The 23,206-nt window shown below is 49.4% G+C and overlaps 1 protein-coding gene across 4 annotated transcripts in view; it reads left to right on the forward strand.

Annotated features, from left to right (window-relative positions):
- Positions 1-23,206, forward strand: part of Rbfox3 (RNA binding fox-1 homolog 3) — a 427,841-nt gene that overhangs the window by 84,900 nt on the left and 319,735 nt on the right. For 2 of the 4 annotated variants that reach the window (XM_034506986.1, XM_034506989.2), the window contains exon 2: positions 19,979-20,114. The gene's annotated coding sequence lies outside the window, so the exon portion shown is untranslated. Of the gene's footprint in view, positions 1-19,976; positions 20,115-23,206 lie in introns of those variants that run through there. The other 2 variants (XM_034506985.2, XM_076935375.1) reach the window with 1 other exon arrangement.

The raw sequence follows: 23,206 nt of genomic DNA on the forward strand, positions 1-23,206 counted from the left end.
AATGAAAATTCCTAAGTTTTAAGTTTCACAGAGCTCTTGATAGGGTGAAATCTCCTGCTCTGTCCTACCCAAGGTGTAAGTCAACCCCTTCTAAAGTATCCACATTGTAGGTGCTACCTTCCTGTTGTCTACTTAGTAGCCATTGTTGTGTACTTAGTAGTCACTGTTGTTTACTTAGTAGCCATTTAGTAGCCATCAGATTGATCAGACTGACTATCACGGGATAGATGTGGCTGCCGGTATCACAAGAGAAGATAGAGCACCAGCAATTTTATAATATATGTTTATAACTGTTCTATTTCACTATTAGTTATGACTGTTAATCTTCCCCTTGCTGTCCTTTGTGTGCACACATATGCATGTGCGTGTGTGTGTGTGTGTATACACGCACCCACACACACACCCAGATGTCAACATTGGATGTCTTAATTTTCCTTAATCTCCCCTCCCCCGTGTGTTTTAAAGTAGGCCCTCTCACCGATTGTGTAGCATGCTGTCTGTGGTTGATTCAGCTAGACTGGGTGGTTGGCAAACCCCTGGGACCTGACTCTCTGCCTCCCACTATTGGGGTTACAAATGGATGCCATCACGTGTAGCTTTATAGGTGGGGACTGAAAAGTTCACAAAGAGCCCTTTACCTGCTCAGCCATCCACCTAAATCAAATTTCTTAGTGCGTTTAATTTTTAAATCTTAGCATAGGTCTGTATGTACAGGATAAAACAGTATATATAGGGTTTGGTACTCTCTGAGTTCAGGCATTCACTGAGGTGCACCCATTTGTGCCTGTGTGTGTGTGTGCCTGTGGTGTGTGGGGGGGTGTGTGTATGCCTGTATGTGTGTTCATATGCATGCCTGAGTGCATGCCACACATGTGTGCAGGTGTACATGTGTTTAAAGGCCAGAAGACAACCTTGCTTGTCAGCTTCAGGAACAAGTCCACCTTCTTTGAGACTGGGTCTTTCACTGGCCTAGGGTTTGCCAGTTACTCATTGGTCAGAATTCTCATCGGTAGGAGAGCCTCAGGGATGTGTTTGTTTCTGCCTCCCAAGGCCCCTTGTTTCCCCTTGGGGCCTGGGTATCCAACTCAGGTTGTCAGCTTGTGAAGCAAGCCCTTTACCAACCAAGTCATCTCTCTTGTTCAGGCAGGCAGTTTTGACAAGTGGAGAAGAAGGGAGGTGGGAAAATGGGGAGGGAGAATCCCGGTGACAGTAGTGGGCAGATGGAGTGGAGCCCACTGGGGTCCCCGAGGGAAAATGTGGAACCCACACCCTGGGCTTCTCCAGAGAGGACTGGGGCCTTGCACCTGTTGGCCAGGGTTGCTTTGAGAGTTGAATGCTCAGGAACTTCTGGTTTGTAGCCCTTGAAGGCAGAGAGACCCGCCCAGTGCTGGCAGCCGTGATGGGGCTGGTGTGTACAGGGACGTTGTGGGGAAGGGTGAGGTGGCCTGGCCAATGTCTTCTGCGGTCCCTCACCTGTTGATGACAGCAACCCTGATGAGCAGGGTGCTGGGACCTGATGACCAAGCCTGTCTTACTCTCCCCACCACCCTACTTGGAGGTTTCCCACAAGCCTCTCTGCTACCCCTGGGTTTCAGGTAGTGGTCTATGGGTCTTTCTTTACATTTGAAGATGGTTGGCCCTCACAGGGTCATGTTGATACCTTCCAAAGAACAATTTTCTCATGAAAAATGGCCATAATTATCCCGAGGGGAAAAAAAAATCTGACTTACTGACACTTCCTCCCTTACCCTATCTCACACCCAAAGGCATCTTGAGTTTGTTGTTGTTACTGTTATTGTTTGTTTATCGTTTTAAAACAGGATCTCGGTTTTGTCCAGTCTGGCCTTGATTCAGTATGGAGCTAAAGTTGATCTTGGACTTCTGATTCCCCTGCCTCCACTTGTCAGGTGCTGGGATTATGTAGGCCTGCCCCACTGTGTGCAGTTTATGCTGAGGTCTAACTTGGTGCTTTGTGCATGCTGGACAAGCACGCTAAAAACTGAGGTACCTCCTCAGCCCCGGTGTGCAGTTCTGATGCGTAGCTGTGGCTGGTTAAATAGTGGGCCCCAGAAGAGACCTGCACCTAAGTCCCTAGAAAGAGTGCACATTACCATGTGTGAGTGAGGATCTCTGGATGGAGACTTCCTGAACCATCCAGATGCGCGAACGCTGGGCAAGTCAGTACAAGTGTTATTTAGGGGGAAGCAGAGGGACATTTGACTGACAGAAGAGAAGCTGTTGTGACCCCAGAGACAGAAGTTGAAGGGATATAGTCACAGGCTGAGAGATGCCCAAGGCCTCCAGAGGTGGGAGGAAGTAGGAAAATCCCTCTTTCCAGCCTGCTGAAGGAGCATGGCTCTGTCAACTCCTTGCAGGTCCAGTGAAACTGACTTTGGCCTTGTGGCCTCCTGCTGTGCCAGAGTATGTTTCTGCTGTCTTCAGCTTCTCAGCTGTGGTCATTTGTTGCACAATAGACAATAGTCTGTGTCATAAGGAAGGGTCCCTCATGGACAGAGATGACCTCTACTGACACAAGAGAGTCCTTCCGGCAGCTCCCTGACAGGGGAGAAGAGGAGTCCTCTAAGAATGTGCTGGGGATGGAGGCTGGGGCGATGGCTCCCTCTGTAAAGTGCTTGACAGCATCATAAGAACCTGATCTTAAGACCCACATAAACAGCTGGACCTGGTGGTTTGCACTTTAACCTCAGGGAAGACAGAGGCAGGAGGATCCCTGGGGCTCTCCACCCCCCTGCCCCCAGCCAGACTAGCCATGAGCTCAAAATCAGCAAGAGACCCTGTCTTTGTGAACAAATAGTGGCTCTTGTGGAAGGAGGTCTGAGAGTGACCTCTGACTTCCACACATGCACCCCACCCCAACACACATACCCACAGAGAGAGGGGGGATGCACTGCAAATGACCGCCATTCACACTCTTTCCTTAACCTCTGTCTGCATTTTGACAGACATGTTGGTGCTATATTGTCTTCAGTGACCAGCAGTTAGATGTGTGGGCAGCCGAAACTGCGGTGGCTGCAGGAGGGGTGTGGGGTTGGGGAACGTTCTCTTGTGCTCCATTCATAAGAACTCAAGGGGAGAGGCCCACTTTCCTTTCCCCCAACCCTTCTTTTTCCTTGACTATGTCACAGATGGGATGTCCCCGGTGTCAGGTCTGCTGGACTTCAAGTCTGGATGGAAGGAGGATTTTGTGTTCTGTGTGGTCCAAGAGCTACTGCTGAGCTCCTGACCTGTGGAGGGGCTTGGTGTGCAGTGCTTGAGGGAGGCGACCAGGGAGAGGACTGTCCTTCCTACTCCCTGCTTCTTCTCGTCACCCCCTGGTTGTGTGCTCCATCGTGAGGACTGCGGGATACAGCTCTCACCTGCATGTCAAACATGGTGGCGATGACCACAGTGTCAGGAATGTGGTGAGCCGGGACTGACGTGTGGAACCCCAGATTCCAGAGACTGAGCTGAGCGCAGGATGCAGGGTATAAAGTCTCACATCAGAGTCTTCATATTGATTGCGCGTTGGAAGGAAAACATCTTGAATGCGTTGTGTTCAATAAAAAAGCTCATAAGGATTGATGGTCCCTGTTAGATTTTAACGTTTCTAGTGAGGCCACCAGAAAATTTAAAGTCACTCCCATGTTCCCAGGCTCCACCTGCTAAGCAGCTCCGTGGATAGATACTTATATAGGCTTTGGCCACTAGCACATGGGCTGCCACCTTGCTCTATCTGTAGGGACCAGGGCTCTGCTGTGAACTGAAGCCCAGCCCCCAGTGGGATGGTGTTTGGGAGGATATTTGTGTCAGATAAAGCCATGAAGGCAGGGCCCTTCCGAAGGGATTAGCGTCCAGATGAGAAGAGTCATCCTCTTTCTTGCTCCCCACTGGGAACATGCAGCAAGAAGGTAGTCAGCTGCTAGCCAGGCCAGGAACCCGCACCACAGCCCAGCGTGCCTGTCCTCCAGATCTTGGAATCCCAATTTGCGGCTCTCTGAGAAGTTGATGTTTGAGATGTGGCTCTGCCTTTGCTCTGCTGGACTGAGCCGACACACAGAACTTTAAAGGAACCAATGCAGACGCCTTCCACAAAGGCAGACCTGGACCACACAGATGGGCATGGGGGTGGTGAGGCTGGGGATGAGGGTAACCGCAAGGGACAGCTCACAAGCAAGGCCTATGTTGCTCCACCACTCAGAAGGTATGGAACAGAGGGGCTGTGAAGGAAGTGTTCAGGGAAGGCGGCCTTCTTAGTGGGCTCACAGGCCATGCATTTATACAGCGCTTTGCATCTACCTAACACAAAAGGAGTAAAATCTGTTCCGTTAAACAGACCTTCTTGATGGTTTGAAGTGGCATTAAAAGCTCATACACATGGTGGTGTGGCCATTACAACTGATCTTGAGAACATTCTCACTCCCCCAACCCCCCAACTGAAACATTGTCCCCATTAAACACAGGTGCTCTGTCTCCTTCCCCAGCTCCTGGAGCCTCCACTCAGCTTTGACTCTCCATGGCTTTAGACCACTTTAGGTTTCTCGTGTAAGCAGACTCATGTAGTATGTGGTGTTTGTGACTCAGCAAGTATCCTGGGGTTCAGAGGTCAGCCACAGTGCAGTGTTGGAGCATGCTGGCAGAGCTGCTGGGCTCTCATTTGACCTCACATCAAGCTCAGCTTGGGAAGTGAACAGTGAGGGTCATCTCAGGCCATATGGAGAAACAGGCAATTGCCCCAGGCTATGCCCACACCTTCCTTCCCCACAGCTGGGTGATGTAGGTGTGTCCTGTCTACAGAGGTCAGCCATTTTTAATGAATGTCACATAATTTACAGGCCAGGCATGGTGACACACCTGCAATCCCAGCTTTCATGAGGATGAGGTCAAGGACCCTTCCTGATGCGGTGAGTTCAAGGCTAGCTGAGGATGCACGAGACCCTGTCTAAGGAGCACCGGGGCACACGCATACAATTTCCAAATGGAACATGCTCTGGGAGAACGCCCTCTCTTCTCTCTACCCCTCTCCAATCTCTCTAGTCTCTTTTTCTAGTGACAAAGGCCGCATAGTTCCTAAGACTAACTCTGAGGGCCAGGACAGGTCATTCTGTAAGCACTGTGTGACCTTCTTCCCACTCAAAGCCTGACGATAGCTGGGCTTGGGAGACTCCAGGCAGGCTTTGTGCACACATAGTTGATGATTGGTCAGGAGATGGGAGAACTTGGCAGATCCATGATATTTGCATAGGGCCCGCCCCGTCGAAGGCTGGCATCCCTTTGTAGGTGGGGCTGTCAGCAGACCACACACACAACACCCCAGCTCCTCCAGGATCCAGCTTGTGACAACTGGGAGGGACCCAGAGCGAGACTGGCCCTGCTAGTGACTGGTCTCTGAGAGCCCTGATCCAGATGTTTTCTCACAGCTGAGAGAACCCCAGAGGCAGGAGGGACTAAGAGTGCAGATGCGCTGTCTCTGCAGCCAGAGAGGTTTCTGGTGGCAGAAGGCCAAGAGCGCAGGTCCTTCCGCTGGGCAGGCGGAGGCGTGGCAGAGCAACCTTTGCCCACCCACTCACCTAGCGCATCTGGGCAGAGTAGTTCAGGAGCTGCCAGGGTGGATCGCTTAACCAACCTCATTACTCTCGTGCATTTAGCAGCTCGGAGGAAGATAATACCTTTCAAGTTTGACCCAATTTTCGTTTTTGTTGTCATAACCATGGAAAATCGACCTTCGAGCCCCTCAGCAGCAGGGCTGAATGGGAAATGATTTACGGCAAGCCACTGCTCAGAATCCTTAATGTGCCCGTGGGGCACCGCTGCAGCGCCCTCCTCAGAGGCCTAATCTCCTTTTAACAGCAATCCACACAGAGCTTCACCCAACAGCCCCTCCCCGGAGCTGTTGACAAGCGCGTGCCCTAGAATTAGAAGGAAATGTGTAGGTGCACTCTCGAACCGGCGCTAGGAGCTCTGCTGGCACCGGAAGCACCAGAGTTTCCGCACCGGAAGCACTGCATTCCCCAGCCTCACCACTCTACCCGCCAGGGCTGTTGCTCTTTCCAACCGGGACGACGCCTCTTGGTGTTTCTGTGAGCAGGCAGGGCTGAAGGGCAGGGGCATGGAGCTTGGCAGGATCTGCCGTCAAAGCTTTCTAAGGGAGGCAGAGCTCCGAGTTACAGGACAGTTAGTGCTGCAGAGCTGACGTAGTCTGTTCAACCCAACACGTTTAAACTATTATTGCAATGTGTAATCTGGTAAGATATGAATAGGACATTTTAATGGATTTTGTTTTAGAATTTTTTTATAGTGTAGAAAAGAATAGGTAATATGAAATTGCCGCATTTTCATAAACGTTTAGCATGTACTTTGTTCAGATTACACGCTCCTGTCCCTCGGGCCCCTCCTGCTAGTCCCCTCCCTCTTTGTACGTTTGTATTCCTATTAATTTTAATACCTGGATTCTGAATATGAAAGTAAACATGCGCTATTTGTCTTTCTGAATCTGGTTTATTTGGCTTAAGTGGTGGTCTCCGTTTCCACCCATTTTCCTGAAAAGGATGTAATTGCTTTCCCCATGACACAATGAAATACTTGTGTGTGTGTATACACACACACACACACACACACACACAAACTGTTTTCTTTATCCATTCATCTATGGTGGGCATCCAGGCTGTTTGCTTGTCTTGGCCTCCAGGAACACAAGTGTGCAGGTAGCTGTGGAAATGTTGAGTTGAGTCTTTGGGCATGCACCTGGGAGCAGTATAGCTATGTCACACGGTGGCTCTCTGTTTAAGTTTTTCATTTCTTCATTTGCTTCTAGTGAGTTCCATGCTGTTTTCCCATGCAGCCTCATGCAGCCTCATGCAGCCTCATGCAGCCTGGTGTAGCCTCATGCAGCCTGGTGCAGCCTGGTGTAGCCTCATGCAGCCTGGTGCAGCCTCATGCAGCCTGGTGCAGCCTGGTGTAGACTCATGCAGCCTCATGCAGCCTGGTGCAGCCCCATGCAGCCTCATGCAGCCTGGTGCAGCCTTATTCAGTCTTATGCAGCCTGGTGCAGCCCCATGCAGCCTCGTGGACATTCCTACCTGCTGCATGGAAGAGTCCCGTCCCAACATTCTCACCAGTGCCTGCTCTTTGATTTACTGATGATAACCATCTGACTGAGCTGAGACAACTCTCAGTGTAGCTTTAATTTGCATTTCCCCGATGACTGAGGATGCTGAAAAAGTTTTTCATATATTTGTTGGCCATTTGTACTTCTTCTGAGATGGTTGTCCAGTACATCTGTTCATTTGTTGACTGGATGATTTATTTTGGTGTTTGATACTTTGAGTTCTTTGTAGATCCTAGATAGAAATTCCCTACAAGATTGGTACTCACAGAGCACTCACAGGTCTGTGGGCCACTTGGGGTAAGAAGGCCGTGGCAAATCTCTATAGGTCTATAAGTCAGTTTAGTGGCTCTGTACCAGGCACGGTGTCATCGTCCACTATACCACATGGCAACAAACAACCAGAAACATGTAAAGCTGCTTCTGCCCAGGTTTGGGGCCTCATTAGCCAAAAACATTATACAGCTGAACCCAGATTCACACAGGGTAGACAAAGAGACTTGGCTCTTTGGGGGGAAATACTGCAAAATAGCACCAGAAAGAACACGACACTAGGGAGAATCAGGGTCTGTTTCCATTGTCTCCACAGTGAGGTGGAGCATAGGAGAATCTTGATGGTGACCACAGTGGTGATGGTGCTGGGAACATCTAGACACAGAGACCATTTCATACTGAGTGTTCACCATGGATGAGAGACTAAACCAAGTATTCCATTTACATGATCGTGTTTCTCTTAGTCACCCGGCGATAAAACTGTGATCCTAATTTATAGGCAAGCTATCTGATGCTGAGAGACAAGTAAGCAACCAGGTACAGTGAAAGCGGAGCTAAGACTTTGGTCCAAGTTTGTCTAACAAAAGCCAAGATGTATGGATGCTCTGTCGTTCAGTCTTAGTGGCACTTGCCGCTCGTCCCCATCCAGGTTCTGAGAATCTATTACACTTATTTGGGTTACTTCATAGATGAATGTATAGGTGGCTAGATGGCTAGTGGGTAGATGAAAGGGTGTGTGGGATCAGTAGATGGAGGTATGAGTAGACTGAGGGCATGTGACTAGATAAATAGATGGATGGATATATGGTTGGGCAAACGTGTAGGTGGAAGGATGGGTTAGTGGATGAATGGACAAATAGAGAGGTGGGTGATAGATATGTAGTTGGAGGTATGGGTAGATGGTCAAACAGGTAAGTGAGTGAATAGGTAAGTGCATGGATGGATAGATGGATGGATGGATGGATGGATGGATGGATGGATGGATGGATGCATGGATGGATGGATGGATACATGAATGGATGGATGCATGAATGAATGGATTCATGGATGGATGCATGAATAGATGGATGCATGAATGGATGGATACATGAATAGATATATGAATGGATGGGTGCATGGATAGATATATGAATGGATGGATGCATGGATAGATATATGAATGGATGCATGGATAGATATATGAATGGATGGATGGATGGATGGATGCATGGATATATGAATGGATACATGGATGAATGCATAGATGCATGTTTACATGAATGGATGCATGGGTGTTTTCATGGATGAATGAATGGATGGATGGATGCATGCATGCATGCATGGGTGGATGCACCAATAGATAGATGTATGTATGTATGTATGTATGTATGTATGTATGCATGGATGCATTCATGGATATATGCATGGGTAGATGGATGCTTGGATGGATGGGTGCATGCATGCATGGATGAATAGATACATAGCTTAATAGATTGGTGAGTGGATGAACAGGTAAGTGAATGGGTGGGTGGTTGGATAGTGTGGCTAAGTAGATAGATGAATGGATGAATGGATATACAGATTGTAGTTGAATGAATGTATGGGCACCTATGTAGTCAGTGGATGGACAGGTAAATGAATGGGCACACGGATAGATGAGTATATGGATAGTTGACCAGTATCTCTGGTAGCTCCACCCTCATCTTTTGTAAGGATGTTTTAGGGTTTTATTGATGTGAAGAGACACCATGACCAAGGCATCTTGTACACAGGAAAACATTTCATTGGGGTTGGCCTATAGTTTCAGAGGTTTAGTACATTGTCATCATGGTGGGAAGCATGGTGGCATGCAGGCAGGCATGGTGCTGGAAAAAGAGTTGAGAATTCATCCTGACCCACAGGCAACAGAAGTGAATGCCACACTAGGCGTGGTTTGAGTATCTTGTTCTCAAAGCCCTACACCCCCCCAACCCCAATAACACACTTCCTCTAACAAAGCCACACCAACCCCAACAAGGCCACACCTCCTAATAGTGCCATTCCCTATGGATCTACAGGACCATTTTTATTTAAATCACCACAAAAGATTTATTTTATTTTTAATTGTATATGCATGTGTATCTATGTGTGGGTATGTGCACATGAGTGCAGGTACCCAGAGGTCAAAGCATATCAGATCCCCTGGAGCTGGAGTTCCAGGCAGCTGTGAGACAGGTGATGTGGGTACTAGGAACTGAACCCTATAAAAGAAATGCGTAATCAGTCATCTCTGCAGGACGCCCTGCCCCCACCTCACCTTAATGTGTGCTGCCAGCCTCACTGAGCTGTGTTGACCTTCCGAGACCTTCGTTATGCCGTTGAAAATTCCATGGCCCCAAATTCATATACTGGGTTCTAAAATGACATCAGAAGGTTCCTAGAAAGAGAAAAAGTTCCTAGGATGACAGATAGCAGGACAGGACTTTCCAGGTGACAGAGTGGAGGACCACACAGACCCGGACTCAATCTGGACTTGGACATCCTCTCTGCTGGGCTGTGACCCATGCCTGGCATCCAATGGATAGGAATGCAGCCGACAGATCTCCACCCTACCTGCTCTATAACCCAGCTGTTTCAGCCTCCTGCCAAATGGCTGTTGGTGCCATGAAAGCCACGATAAGAACAGGGCCTCGTCACTGCCAGAGAAAGTTCTCTGGAGATCTGTGCTCATCTCCCCAAACCTAGGGAGGTCTTGGACAGAGTCCAGGTGTTTCTTGGTGGCTTCTGGTGAGACTCTTGTGCTCCACCAGAAAGAGGGACAGCTGTGTCCTATGAGCGCACCAGAGAGATCCTATCAACACCCCCATCCTATGTATGTTTTGCCTTTAGCTCTTTGTCTGTTGCTGATGCTAACCAGAGAGAGGCCAGCGTTGGACTCACAGACAAGGCAAACAGGGATGCGTGTGCTGCCCTAAATATGCATGCTGCTTCCCTATCTCCTCAGTTCAGGAGCTGATAAGCAGAGATACCGGCCTCATGGTGGCCTGGTGGGGCCTTCCCACTAGTGCCAGTTTGAAAACCCACTGGGGCATGCCTCTCAACCCAAACATTCAATGCTGCATATGGCTGTCGATGACCACTTTCCCTGGAGGAACTGATTAAGTTCTAGGTTGGCTCTTTCATTAGAAGGTTCAGCAGTCTCAGGGTGTTGACGTTTATTGCCCCCCCCCCCCCAAGTATAGGTGTAACCAAGTCACCTGGAAGATGTCCTTGTCTTTCTATGTGGAGAACACTGTCTTCAAACGTCCCATGGGAGACAGTCAAGCATTTGACACTTTTTGACAACCTTATGCCACCCAAGAGGATGCTTGTGTTGCTCAGTTGTGGCACCACTGTGCACAGGTGTCAAGAAAAGGGTCATTAACTGAGAGGGTTTAATGACAAATGCTACCCCAAGATCTTCATACATGCTGCTTCTCCTTTTTCCTCCCTTGACAGATGTCGTATTCCCTTCCCCTCCCAGAGGGTCTGAGATATGTCTACTCAGGGACCTGGGAGTTTCCTTCTGTTGGCTAGAATTCTTCCAGGGCAGGACAGAGCAGGCCTGCCTGGGAATTCTTCTGAACACGTGTGCACTACAAATGTCACTGTGTCTCTTGCAATGATTCTTGAAACACACTGCTGTCTTAAGCTAGCTCCCTAATGTGCATGCTGGAAAAATGGGCTATGTATAGAGAGACAGCAGGCTCTGGGTTGGGAGCAGTTGAGAAATTCCTCCAGGGAGCACAGTCAGGCTGTAGGCAGAAGCTGAGGGGAGGATCCAGGGCAGCTGGGGGACTCCAGGCCCAAAAGAGGGGCAAGGGGAAAGTTTCATGCCTATCCATCTCGAGAGTTTGTGGCTAGTCTGATGGCTTTCAACTCCTCCTTTGAGCTCCCTGGGACCCTTCTCATCAGTCATCAGCCATGGGGACTCCCTTGAACACACTCTCATTTCTGTTTGGTTTTCAAAAGTTCAGAATCTGTTAAGGTGGTGATCTCTTCTTGTTACAATATCTCAATGAGGCTACTTAGTGTCTTGGCATGCTTATCTTCTTCTTCTTTTTTTTTTTTTTTTTTTTTTTTTTTTTTTTGTTTTTTTTTTTTTGTTTTTCGAGACAGGGTTTCTCTGTATGGCCTTGGCTGTCCTGGAACTCACTCTGTAGACCAGGCTGGCCTCGAACACAGAAATCCTCCTGCCTCTGCCTCCCAAGTGCTGGGATTAAAGGCGTGCGCCACCACCGCCCGGCGCATGCTTATCTTCTAACCCCTGTGGAAACTATCTCTTCTAGTTACAATGTCTCAAAAGAGGCTACTTAGTGTCCTAGGCTGCTATCTTCTACTCACAGTGGAAACAAACTTTTGCCCTGCCTATGAGGTCCCCACAATCCACCTCTGGGGGGAGGCGCTATAGATTGAGCACCTCCCTGCTCCATGTCTTCAAGCCCAGCTCTCCACACATTCCAGCATATCCCTCTCCCACCCTCATGCCACATCTCTCTCCCCACCTCCTCCACTCTCCACACCCTAGGACCTTTTTGTGTCTTCACTACTGGGTACCCCCACTCCTTCCTCCCCTCGCACCTTTCTGCACCCCAAATTCCACTCTTGCTATACCCTCTTGCATCTGCCCCCCCCATCTTCTTGTCCCTCTTATTCTCCCACCCTCAAGCTTGCCAAGGACAAAGTACCCCTCCCTATTACCCCAGAGTCCCCTGCCATTTCCTTCTCTCTTCTGTTGCTATACCCAGATTCTCTGTGCCTCTTCCTTGGCCTGGAACTGCCACCCCCATGTCCCATATCCCACTTGTGCCCCCAAGAATAAGACCAACTAAGTCCCTCATCGCCAGCCCCTGGTAAGCACAGAGAATATGGTGGTGCTGGGAACCAAGCACGCATGGGGTTAATATTAGGAACATGCTAACCTTCAATTTTCAGAATAAGAAGGCTCAGAGGCAGCGACTGCACAGAAATAGGGTGGGCCTCCCCATTTCCAGCCTCTCCCTGACCCCACCTAGTCACATACTTCCTGCTCACTAGGTACCTTGGCCCCTGTCTATTTCTATCTGGCCTGTCCATGATAGTTCTGTAAGTGCCCGTAGCTAGTTCTTGATCCTGCTTCTGGCCAAGATGGCTTTCCAAGGCAAGGTAGGGTTTGCTTCCTCTGGGCCTATTGGGCCTTCCGGCTGGGGCTCTGTAGTGAGGTGGTTAGCTGTATGGGCCTGACCTCTCCTTGGCTCAGGCAGGCCACATGGATGAGTAGGCTCACAGCTCTGGTACTCCTTCATTCAGAAAGCTGTTCACTGCACCCAGCCCCTTCCTCATGTGTCTACAAAAGGCGTGCATGTACTCTGAGCTGCACTCACCAGCCTGGCCCACGTGAGAGCAGAGAGTGATGCTGGACAGCTGTGTGGTGGGAAGGCCCATCTCTTAGCTATGCATTGTGCCTGGGGCCTTGCAGGCAGGGACAGGTAGAGCCTGGTTGGCCTTCCAGCCTTACTGTATGTAAGGTTGGCCTTACTGCATGTATATATGTAGACTGTATGTTCTATCATGTCCATTGGCTGTCCATATCCCCACCTGAGCCTGCACTGCCATGGTGCCATACAGGATACACTCTTAGTTCCCACTGCCTGGTACATTTGGACACAGGCTGTCTGTTGAATTCCTAAAGGAAGTAGGGAGTTGCCTGGGTTTCCCACAGACTCTTGCCTGTTTTTAGCACAGTGAGAGCCTGTCAGGATCAACTTCATGGTTTTCTCCCCCTCCCCACATCCTCATCTATCCAAGCTGAGCTTCTCTTTACAGCAAAAGAGTGTGTGTGTGTGTGTGTGTGTGTGTGTGTGTGAGTGAATGTGCATGTATGTGAGTGTGTGTATGTGTATGAGTGTATATGTGTGTATGAGAGTAAATGCCTGTGTATGTGTGTGAATATGTATGTGTGTGAGTCCATGTATGTGCATGAGAGTTTGGGTATATGTGTAAATGTGTGTATACATGTGTATATGAGAATGAGTGTGTGAGTCTGAATGTATGTGAGTGTGTGTACATGTGTGAGAGAGTCTATGTGTATATGTATGTGTGTGAGTGTGTGTATATGTGTGTGAGTATGTATAAGTATGTGTATAAGTATGTGTATGAGAGTTTGTGTGAGAGTGTGTGAATGTATGTGTGTATGTGAGTGTGTGTACATTGTGTGTGTTTGTGGTGTGTGTGTGTGTGTGTGTGTGTGTGTGTGTGTGTGTGAGAGAGAGAGAGAGAGAGAGAGAGAGAGAGAGAGAGAGAGAGAGAGAGCGAGAGAGTGAGAGAGCAGTGAAGCTCCAGGAGGGAAATGGCTTGCCCACCAGTTGACCTGGGCTATTAGGTAAAGTTTAAGCTTGTTGTCTTTCTATCAATCCATAGATCTGCTGCTCCAGTTACCCATCTAGCCATCAATCTGTCTGTCCATCTCTATACATCGAAACATTGGTCTATCTATCTATCCTTTGATCCACTGAGAGGATGATTGATTCACCCACCCATTCATTGGTCTATCCACCTAACCATTGATGTACTCACCTTTGATTTATTCACACATCCACCCACCCACACACCCACCCATCCTTTGATCCATCAGTCCACTGACCCATCGATCCATCCCGAAGCACTGAGAACCTAGACCATATCAGGCACTGTGTTTGCAGTGCCAAATTCCCCAGCCTTCGCGGGCCCAAGTGGAGTGATGCAGAACATCAAAATACAATAGAAGTGAGCAAGAAACCTGGGGGTGATAGCTTTGCCTTAGCTGTCAGAGGAGAGCTCTATAAAAAAGTCTGAGCAAGGAGAATGGGCCACAGCTGATAGAGGCACAAGATCACTGTTGGGTGAGAGGGTACCTGGCTGTTGCTCTAACCTTTGCAACAGCTGGTGCCCTTCTTTGGAAATGCCCTTGTCCTGGGATTCTGAGTTTCTCTGTCTTCTCCTCTCTTTGAGGCACCTTGCTCCTCTGTGCAAGACATCCCCACCCACTAGCTCCTAGAGAGTCTCAGCTGTGACCGTACATCGTCTCTGCCGTCTCCATTCCCCACCTTCTTGCTGGCTGCTCTGTGCACATCTGCAGCTTCAGCCAGCATTCATGTTTTCTATAAACTCTTAGCCAACTCTCACCCCACAGCGGGTTACCTGCAGACACAACAGCTTAAGACAACAGTCGTTTACTGACTCTCAGTTTTTGGGGTTCCAGAACCTGCAAACAGCTTAGCTTATGCTTTAAAAAAAAAAAAAAGCTCAAGGTATCTCAAAGATTTCTTACTGACTGTGTCTGGGATGGAGGCATCTGAAGACAGCTTGTGACAAAGGCAGTGGCTCAGCCTCCTCCTGCCCATGTGGACTCTTGGAAGAGCTGCCAAAGGGCCTGGTGAACTGGAGAGAGTGGCGACCTGAGCTTACACGTGGCTGCCTTATCTGATGTATCCTTTGTACACATAGATGACCCAGCTGGGAGGTGGGGGACAAAGAGGGTAGAGAGTTGGGGTCACAGAGCCATCCTGGAGGCTGGTTACCATGTTCCCCAAAGCAGGGAGGTCTCTTCCTTAAACCTTAAGTCTTAGCACCCAACTGCTTCCAGCTACTTCTGTGTCACTTCAGGGCTGTTCAGTCTTAACAGTCTCACAGCCTTGAAACATATTAACATTTAAACAAGCAAATAAAAGCAAAAGTCTCTATGCAACTAGGTTGACCTGGAGCACACTGTCTACCTACCTGCTGGATACATGTTATTTTTAACATTGGAAAGGGGATAAAGACAACAATGGCCCCACTTTGGCCCTGTTGTTGTACACCATTCCTAGGGAGACCTGAACATTTGTCTGCTCACCCTAGACAGGGAACCAACGACAGACTAAAATCTGGCTATCATCAAGACCAACTTGATAAAGCAGTGAATTGTATTCTATTGCTTACAGAACTATGGGTAAGGGGTTACTTACAGGAACAGGATTGAATCAAAGACAGCTGAGACATCAAAGCCCACCCATAGCATGGGTGACAGCTCAGGAAAGCTGGAGACCTGAAGTACACTGCATAAGCAGAAGGCACCCCAGCAGGTTGGAGAGTATCTCTCTCAGGCTGTTTAGATGGTACAGGTAAATCGGCCGAACTCTGTTTCTTCTGTGTGGTTCAGCTAGTGTGAGAGTGTCTGTCAGACATACACTGCTTATATCTGCTTGGGAGGGAAGGAATTCGGTGAATCTGCTCAGTTTCAGGGACTTCCTGAAGCTCTTGAATTATTTGTTTTGTGAGCTTAAGGAACTTCTCTGTGGGATGAGTTTCATTTCATATCCATAAAACACTAAAATGGAAGGTTTTATTTGGAAGACATTTCTAGAACACAATGAGCCCTTCCAAAGATAACCTTCCCTGACACCCTAACCACCCCCCCCCCAACTCTACTGAGAGGCTATGGAGTGGCTTAAACTGCCCTTTGTATCACTCCCATGTCTACTGGTTTCTGGACACTGTTGGCCATGTCCCCTGGTTTCCACCTTGCCCTTCAGCAAGTCTGCATGTCACATCTGATCGCCTGGAGCAGTTGATTGAGATTCCTGGCTTGTTTTCACATGTCCACAGGGTCCTCTCAGATACCAGGATGCACTCCTAAGACATGAATCTGCATAGCTTCTCACTTAAAAATTCTCCAAGTGGCTTCATAAAGTCCTTGGCGTAGCTTTCAAGGTGCTATGATCTGATTCCTGATTTCACATGGAAGCCCCATCTTTGCTTTGTCCAATACCAATGATGTCCCATCTCTGTATTCCCAGAAAGACACTTCCCTGTGGCTTTCTCATTTGATACCTGCTGTCTCTTCCTCTGCCCTGCCTCTCCTCTCCTTCTCCTTCTTCTCTTCTTCTTCCTCCTCCTCTCTTCCTTTTACTCCCCCTCCTTCTCTTTCTCCTTTCTCCTTTCCTCCTCCTTCTCCCCCATCCCCCTCTGGGGTCTGTCACCAGTTCCATCTGGGAAGCCAGAACACCCTCCCCCATGCATGTGGTGGTTTCCCTGTCTCTCTCATTGACATTTTATTCTGTCAGTTGCTCAAATGTCTTGATATAGCACTTGTCTTATGCCAGGCCCTAGGTGTGACATGGTGCAAAGGAAGATCCCTTCATTTCAAGGCTTGTCCACCTCCACTGTGGTAGTCGGCTGGCTGTTATGTCTCTACTGTAAGCTTCTTGGGGACATGTCCCTGTGGCGTTTCTTTGTCCCCAGGATAGGAGAGACTCACAGTGGTGCTTTCTTTAAGGGTCAGCATGTGGGATCAGCATTTCCTTGGTGTGCCTAGGGTAGACCCAGACTGACATGTCAGGCTCCCTGTCATTGTAAAATAGGGACCTGGGGGACCAGAGAGGCAGTTCATTAGGCGATATGTTACCATAGAAGCATAAGGAGCTGGTTTTAGATACCCAGCATCCTTGGGCACCGTGGTAATTGCCTGTAACCTCAGCCCTGGCTGGTTAGGGAGACAGATTCCCAGGGCTCACTGACCAGCCAATTTATCCTACCTGGCAGGCTCTGGGTTCATCAAGAGAGCCTGCTTGATAAGTGACCAGAGTATGGGTGAGGTAGACAGCTGCTGCCAACTTCTGCCAGCCACACACATGTGTGCTCACACCTTTACACATGTGTACACCCACAGTTCCCTCCCACCCACCCACAAAGTAAAAAAGATAAATTTGAAAGGTGAACATCTGGGCGGCTTTGGCAATGGGAAGGAAACATGACCCAAACATCTGTACTTTGTTAAAAATTGCTAAAACCCCAGAAGCTTGGTGACTCGGCCATAGCTGGGCTGGGGTCTTTTTTGTTTTTTCTTTTCGGGGCCATTTATGATTTAAGGTGCAGAGTTCTCCTGCTGCTGGGTCCAGCCTCATAGCCCAGGCTCCTGAGCTCCCGGACTGAGCTCAGGTCAGACAGCCCCCAGCCTTCCCTCCACAAACTGTTCCCCTGACCTTGGGGAGAATCGCTTCCCAAATTATAGCCCTCCGCTTTGGGAGTGTTAAACACAGCGCAGAGAACACATAAATTACATAAGGCCCTTCCCATTGCCGCTGGGTGCCTAGAATAATGTCACATTTCACCAAACCAAAAGGTACACTGTATTATTAAAACAGGCTGGCATTAGAAGAAGTGGAGCCGCGGTAACACTGTCAGACTCCCACCACACATCAGAATAATGAACCCAGAGACAGGATCTATAAGGCACGAGGGGAGTGAAGGGTGAAGCCAGTTTCACAAGAGCCATTTAAAAACGGGAGGAGGAGGTGGGAGGCTCATTTTCTTGGAATATTGCATATCCCTGTATCTTTACTACTGAAATATGGCGTGCTGTGTCGTGCTTTCCTCTGGGTTAGAGGCTCAGTGAGTTGTGCTTTCTGTGTTCAAGCATCTTAAACGCTCCTGTTGGCCCTTAGTCTGTGTGCCATATCCTCTGTGTGTGTGTGTGTGTGTGTGTGTGTGCGCGCCTGTGTGCCTGTGTATATGCATTGCGAGAATGTACACGTATGTTTGTGCAAGCACACATGTGTGAGCATGTGCATGCATGTGCGCATGTGAGTGTGTGTGCATGTGAGTGTGTGTGTGTGTGTGTGTGTGTGTGTTGATCCTCCTGCCTCCATATCCAGAATGAAGAACTCCTCCCTGGTACTACGAACACACACACACACACACAGACCCTTTCTGGTTCTCATCTGGAATCTTATAAATAAAGCCACTTTCTCAGGTGATATTTAATTTATAAAGCGTCAGTGGTGTCCCCAGCCCGCCCAGCCACGTAGAGCTTTGGAAGATTTGGGAAAAGTCTGGCGTAGGCTTTGCTGCAGGGCTTTCTTCACAGGAGTTGCTGAGAGTGGCACAAAGTCTTGCGATATGATGGCTTTTGCTTACCATGTAGAATGTGTGTGTGAGGGGGTCATGTTCTTTGCCAACAGTGGACAGCTATAACCCTTCACACTTCAGTGACCTCAGGTTCCTGGAGTAAAAGGTACAGCCAGCCTGTGTTCACATGCGTGTGTGTGTGTGTTTGTACATGCACATACGTGTATAGGGGACATCATGGGGACACAGACTTCCCCACTTGCCCTCCCTGCAGCTGCAGAGAGGAGGGGCCTGAGGATGCTTGCAGACCCGTCTTTAGGTAGTGGTCAGGGTTAGCCATGCCGTGTGTATTCCTCAGCTGGACCATGAGCTTGCCCAGCTCAAATTTGGGGACATGGTACTACAGTCTGCACACACAGCACACAGTGGGGGCACACTCAGCACATAGTGGGGCACAATAACTATGCTTCTGAGGGTGAGGAAAACTCAGTTCCTACCCCCACATATGAGACAACAGGAATAGCAGACTGTGGCCTTGACCCTGGGACCCTGCGGAGAGTAGGCACCCACCTCCTCTTTTCCATCTCTCAGCCAGCCCTGGCCTGGCTCCTCTCCTGCCACACTCTGACATTGTGGGGAGATGGCCTGAGTGGAATATGAGAGTAATAATCCCACGAGTCTACAAAAGCTGGAGCTGCATGGCTACGTGGGGTGTAGCGGGTGTTGCTGGGGCCTCAGGCCTCCAGCCTGTGTTCTGTGATATTCTGTGTGGTGGATGATGGATGGATGGTGCTTCACACTACAAAGTGAAGGAAACAAGCCCCCATGGTGGAGAACAGGTTGCTGAGTTATCTCCCACCCAACCTGGTCATAGAAACCAAAATGGACGGAGGCTTTTGGTGGGGGCAGGGCCAGGGCGAGTGTGGGATGGTGAAGATTTTAGTTGAGTGTTCTGAGCTTGGATGGTTTTACTGGAAAAGTGCTATGTGCAGAATTTCTGAGGTTGGAGTGGAGAGAAAACTATGCAATTACAGAGGGCACACACCCTATGTGACAGTGGATGCGAGAGGTGGGTTATGGGCGTCAGGAAGAGTTACCCTGTGTATACAGTGATATTCTGGAGACCCTGGGTACAGGGATAAGGGGGTGCCACAGGGGAGAGGTTCCAGATCTCAAGAGTCCTATAGGCAGTGGCAGATTTACCAAAAGACCACCTGTGAATACCTTAGCTCTCTCTGTGCCTATCATCTGGTCTTACTTTCTTAGACCTCAAATCCTGTGAAGTGTGAGCTCTCAAAGGCCGAGTTCACCATGGTCTTCAAAGCAGTGTTGGGTGTCTCTTCCAGCTGACTGACCCTGTGGCTAGAATAGGGACACGATCTGACCACTCCCACTAAAAGAGAGAGAGAAGGTGTCTGTGGGGTGTGTCTGTGTATGTCAGGTTAGAGTCTAAGCAGGAGGAGACAGGGACTGAGGCTAAAAGGGGCCATGGGAGAAGGTGGGGGACAGCTTTATGGGATTGGGGAGCTAGAGGAGGGGGGCTGTGGAAAGGGCAATAGCCCAGGCAGATGGGTGGGTGTCAGGCAGAGCCTAGTGCTCAGTGGATGGGGGAGGGGACCACATGACTGAACCCTAGTGGCTGCTCCTTTCTCTTTGGCTTCATACCAGTGTCTGTTTTATATTAAGGGGAGGGATTATTTCCAAGGCACGGCATTTATTTATTTATTTATTTATTTATTTATTTATTTTCCTTCCCTTCAGGTTGAAAAGCTGCCTGTGAGAACCTAGAGCTCTTTTGTGACCCCATTCTGCCTGGGCACACATACTCCATACTGAGGAAGCCTCACAGGTCCTCCACGGGCCCCTGGCTACAGGAAAGCAGACAGCGCTCCAACAGGTAAGGCCATGAGACTCCCCTGGTCTTTCCTTGGCATCTGAATTTGCGGTGACAATCATTCTAATAAGGCCACTTCTGCTTCTGGAAGGTGTTGTGGGGCAGTGGCAGGGTGCACTCTGCCTATGTTTGCAGTTCATTGCATCTTCATGGCTTCCATGAGTTGATTAAGTCACAGAGAGTCCCCAGGCTCCCAGGAAAGCATGGCTGTTGACTTTGTTCTCTGTGTCCTGACACTCATCAGCACGGTTTGGGGAACCTATTCTGGAAAGGAGAGTAGGCAGACTGAGTTGCCTGTTCCTGTCAGGTTGTCAGTATGAAATTATCTGTGGCCAAGGCTGGGATCTGATCCTCCAGCTTATGTCCAGGTTGCCTTCAAGCCAGGACGTAGCAGTAAGCTTCCATCTTGCTCCTGAGGTGATGGAGTGATTCCCTGTCCCTCAGACTGAGCAACAGGTTCTGACAGTGTCAGTGTCATACTTAGAGGTTTCAGATACAAGACTTCATTCATTTTCCATACTAGCTACAGGGCTCAGGGCCTCCTGAGTTTTGATAATTCCCTAGGCCTGTTTGTAGACCCCCAGAAAATGTAACACATGTGATCTCAGTTTGATGATATGTGACACATAGAGGATTGTGAGGACCCTGGGGACTGTGCTTTCATGCTTTCTTCCTGGGAAGTTGGGGAGCCCCATCTTCCAGCTAGGAAATACTTTAAGCTGTGTGGAGGTCAGAGGACAACTTCTAGAACAACCCCATCATGTGGGTTCTGAGGAGGGAGCTCAGGACAGAGCTTGGTGGCAAGTGCCTTTTCTTGAGGAACAATTTCTCTGTTCCCCAGTGATAACTTTTGCAGGGCCAAGCATGTAGTAAAAACTGGACACAGGTGAGTGGCTTCTCCAGAGCCCTTTGCAGAGTCTGTAGGAAAGAATTCTGCATGATGTCAATGTCTCTCCAGGGGCATGGTCACCATCCCCTCATGACGGGCAGAAGCTCTCTTCCCCTGGGGTTTTCTTCTTACACCAGGCTCACTGGTCCATGGACTTCCCCATATATCACTCAGCAATGCTGCCCATCCTTTGATCACATGACCATCTCTTCAGTGTGCATGAAAGGGATGAGCCCTCAGTAGACACTGTGTTTGGGTTTTTGAGTTTGGATCTTTTCCCGAGTCTGCAATGAGCCGACATTGGATAGTTGCAGTTCTGACTGGCCACGTGGTCATGAGGGGAAAGAGAGGCAGCATGCTGTGTAGGTGAGCGATGTCACTTGCCAGGTCAGGCACAGTCAATGTGTCCTCACATTTCTCAGTGGGTGGTCAGATTATTGGATGCAGCCCATTGTAAATGGAGGATTGCCTGCATCCGAGCTGCTCGGGTGAGCCCAGGAAAAAGTCTTTAGGGAGTTTGTAAGTTAATGGGGGTGGGCTGGGCTGGGGAACAAGCCGCTGTGTGTTATAAGTGATGTCCAGGGTGTAAAGGCCTCGGTGGACAGATGCTGTATGGTGAGCTGACCAGTGCTGGGGAACAGAGGCACCTGGTGCTCATGCAGGGTGGTGTGGAAAGCAAGTGAGAGAGAACCTTCCAGATGGGTTGTGATGCTGATGCCCCAAAGTAGAGATGTGACAAAGCATGTAGAAAATGGGTGTGGTGGGCTAGGGTCACGGTTGGATGGCTGAGTGGGAAGTGGGAAGGGTGCAGATGGACCCAGTGCCCTGGGCTGTGGTCATAGGTCTTGGGGGATGGGGTGTTGGGATCTGTTAAAGCCAGCAGAATCCACTAAAGGGTTCTGAGTCAGGGCCTTCCTCCACGGTGACTCAAACCTGATGAGATGAAGACAATGCTGCCTTCTGTGAAGATCAAGGCAGGGAGGTCCAAGCTGATGCTGGGGTCAGCCAAGAGCTGCTATAGGGCCATTAATGTTCTTGACGAGCAATCTGGGCTAGGACTGGAGATGTCGGGCCAAGCTTGAGCTGACTCTTGTCCTATGCTGACTGAGGTGGCCCTGCTCAGTGAGCCCAAGTCATGCGGATAGACCCTCAGTGGCCCCTTGTTATTCAGAGATCATGGCTCGTGGCTCCTGAGAGCCTCAGAGGGGCTGGGTCTTGCAGCTGACCTCAGGCAAGCTCTCGTGTCCTACTGCTGGATGTTGACTCTACCCAGCTCCTGACATCTGGTCCAGATTCACCTTCCTGGGCTTCAGAGAACCAGTGTCCCCAGCAAGGTGCTTTTGGGGGTCATTAAAGCTGAAAGCACAAAGCCCAGCAGGTCCCCAGGATAGACCTGGGATGTCCAGGGCCCACGTGCCTTTACATGGTACTTTGTCTAGCACACTCTCATTCTGACCCCGGTGAGTTTAGAAGGTTGCTCTAACAGCTGTATATCTAAGTCTTGTCCTTCCCATGGGGTGAAGGCAAGGGAAGTGTGAACTTCACGCTTCAAGGTGAAGATAGCACAGAGGTGTGTCCCAGCCATCTGTATGTGGCCGGGAGGATCTGCAGGTCTTTTCAGCAGCTCTGAGATGGCAGATCTCTGAAGGACGAGGTCAGGCACATGGATGAGTGGCCAGGCGTGTCAGGCTGCTGACTCCTGGAGAGAGAGAGAGAGAGAGAGAGAGAGAGAGAGAGAGAGAGAGAGAGAGAGAGAGAGAGAGAAAGCAGAACGATGCCTAGATGCCTAGTGATGTCAAACCCACCTCTAGGATGTGAGAATCCCCTGCTCTGACGCTTTGGAGAAGAGATTCTCCTAAGCGGTTTTGAGGGCAGAGGAGTCTGCTGCAGCCTACAGCCTGGACAGAGCTGTGTCACCGTTCTGGGAATGGCTTTGACACGCAGCTCACTTAGCGTGATCTTTACCACTGTCACCATGCCCTTGCTCAAGGGACGATGGGGGAAGAAGTGATTTTCTCCTGCCTTGGACCCTGCCCTCTGCATTTCCTGTCTCTGGGCAGGACCTTGTCCTTAGGTCTTACTTAAAAGCTCACCCCTTTCAATACGGAGCCAATTTGGATCTTACTGTGCAGCCAATTCCAACCTTTCATGAAAAACACGGGTGGGCATTAATCTGCTGCAAAATGAAGTGTTGTAGCGGCTGGTC

This window comes from Arvicanthis niloticus, chromosome 6 (genome assembly GCF_011762505.2).
Source record: "Arvicanthis niloticus isolate mArvNil1 chromosome 6, mArvNil1.pat.X, whole genome shotgun sequence".
In the NCBI taxonomy this organism is placed as follows: domain Eukaryota; kingdom Metazoa; phylum Chordata; class Mammalia; order Rodentia; family Muridae; genus Arvicanthis; species Arvicanthis niloticus.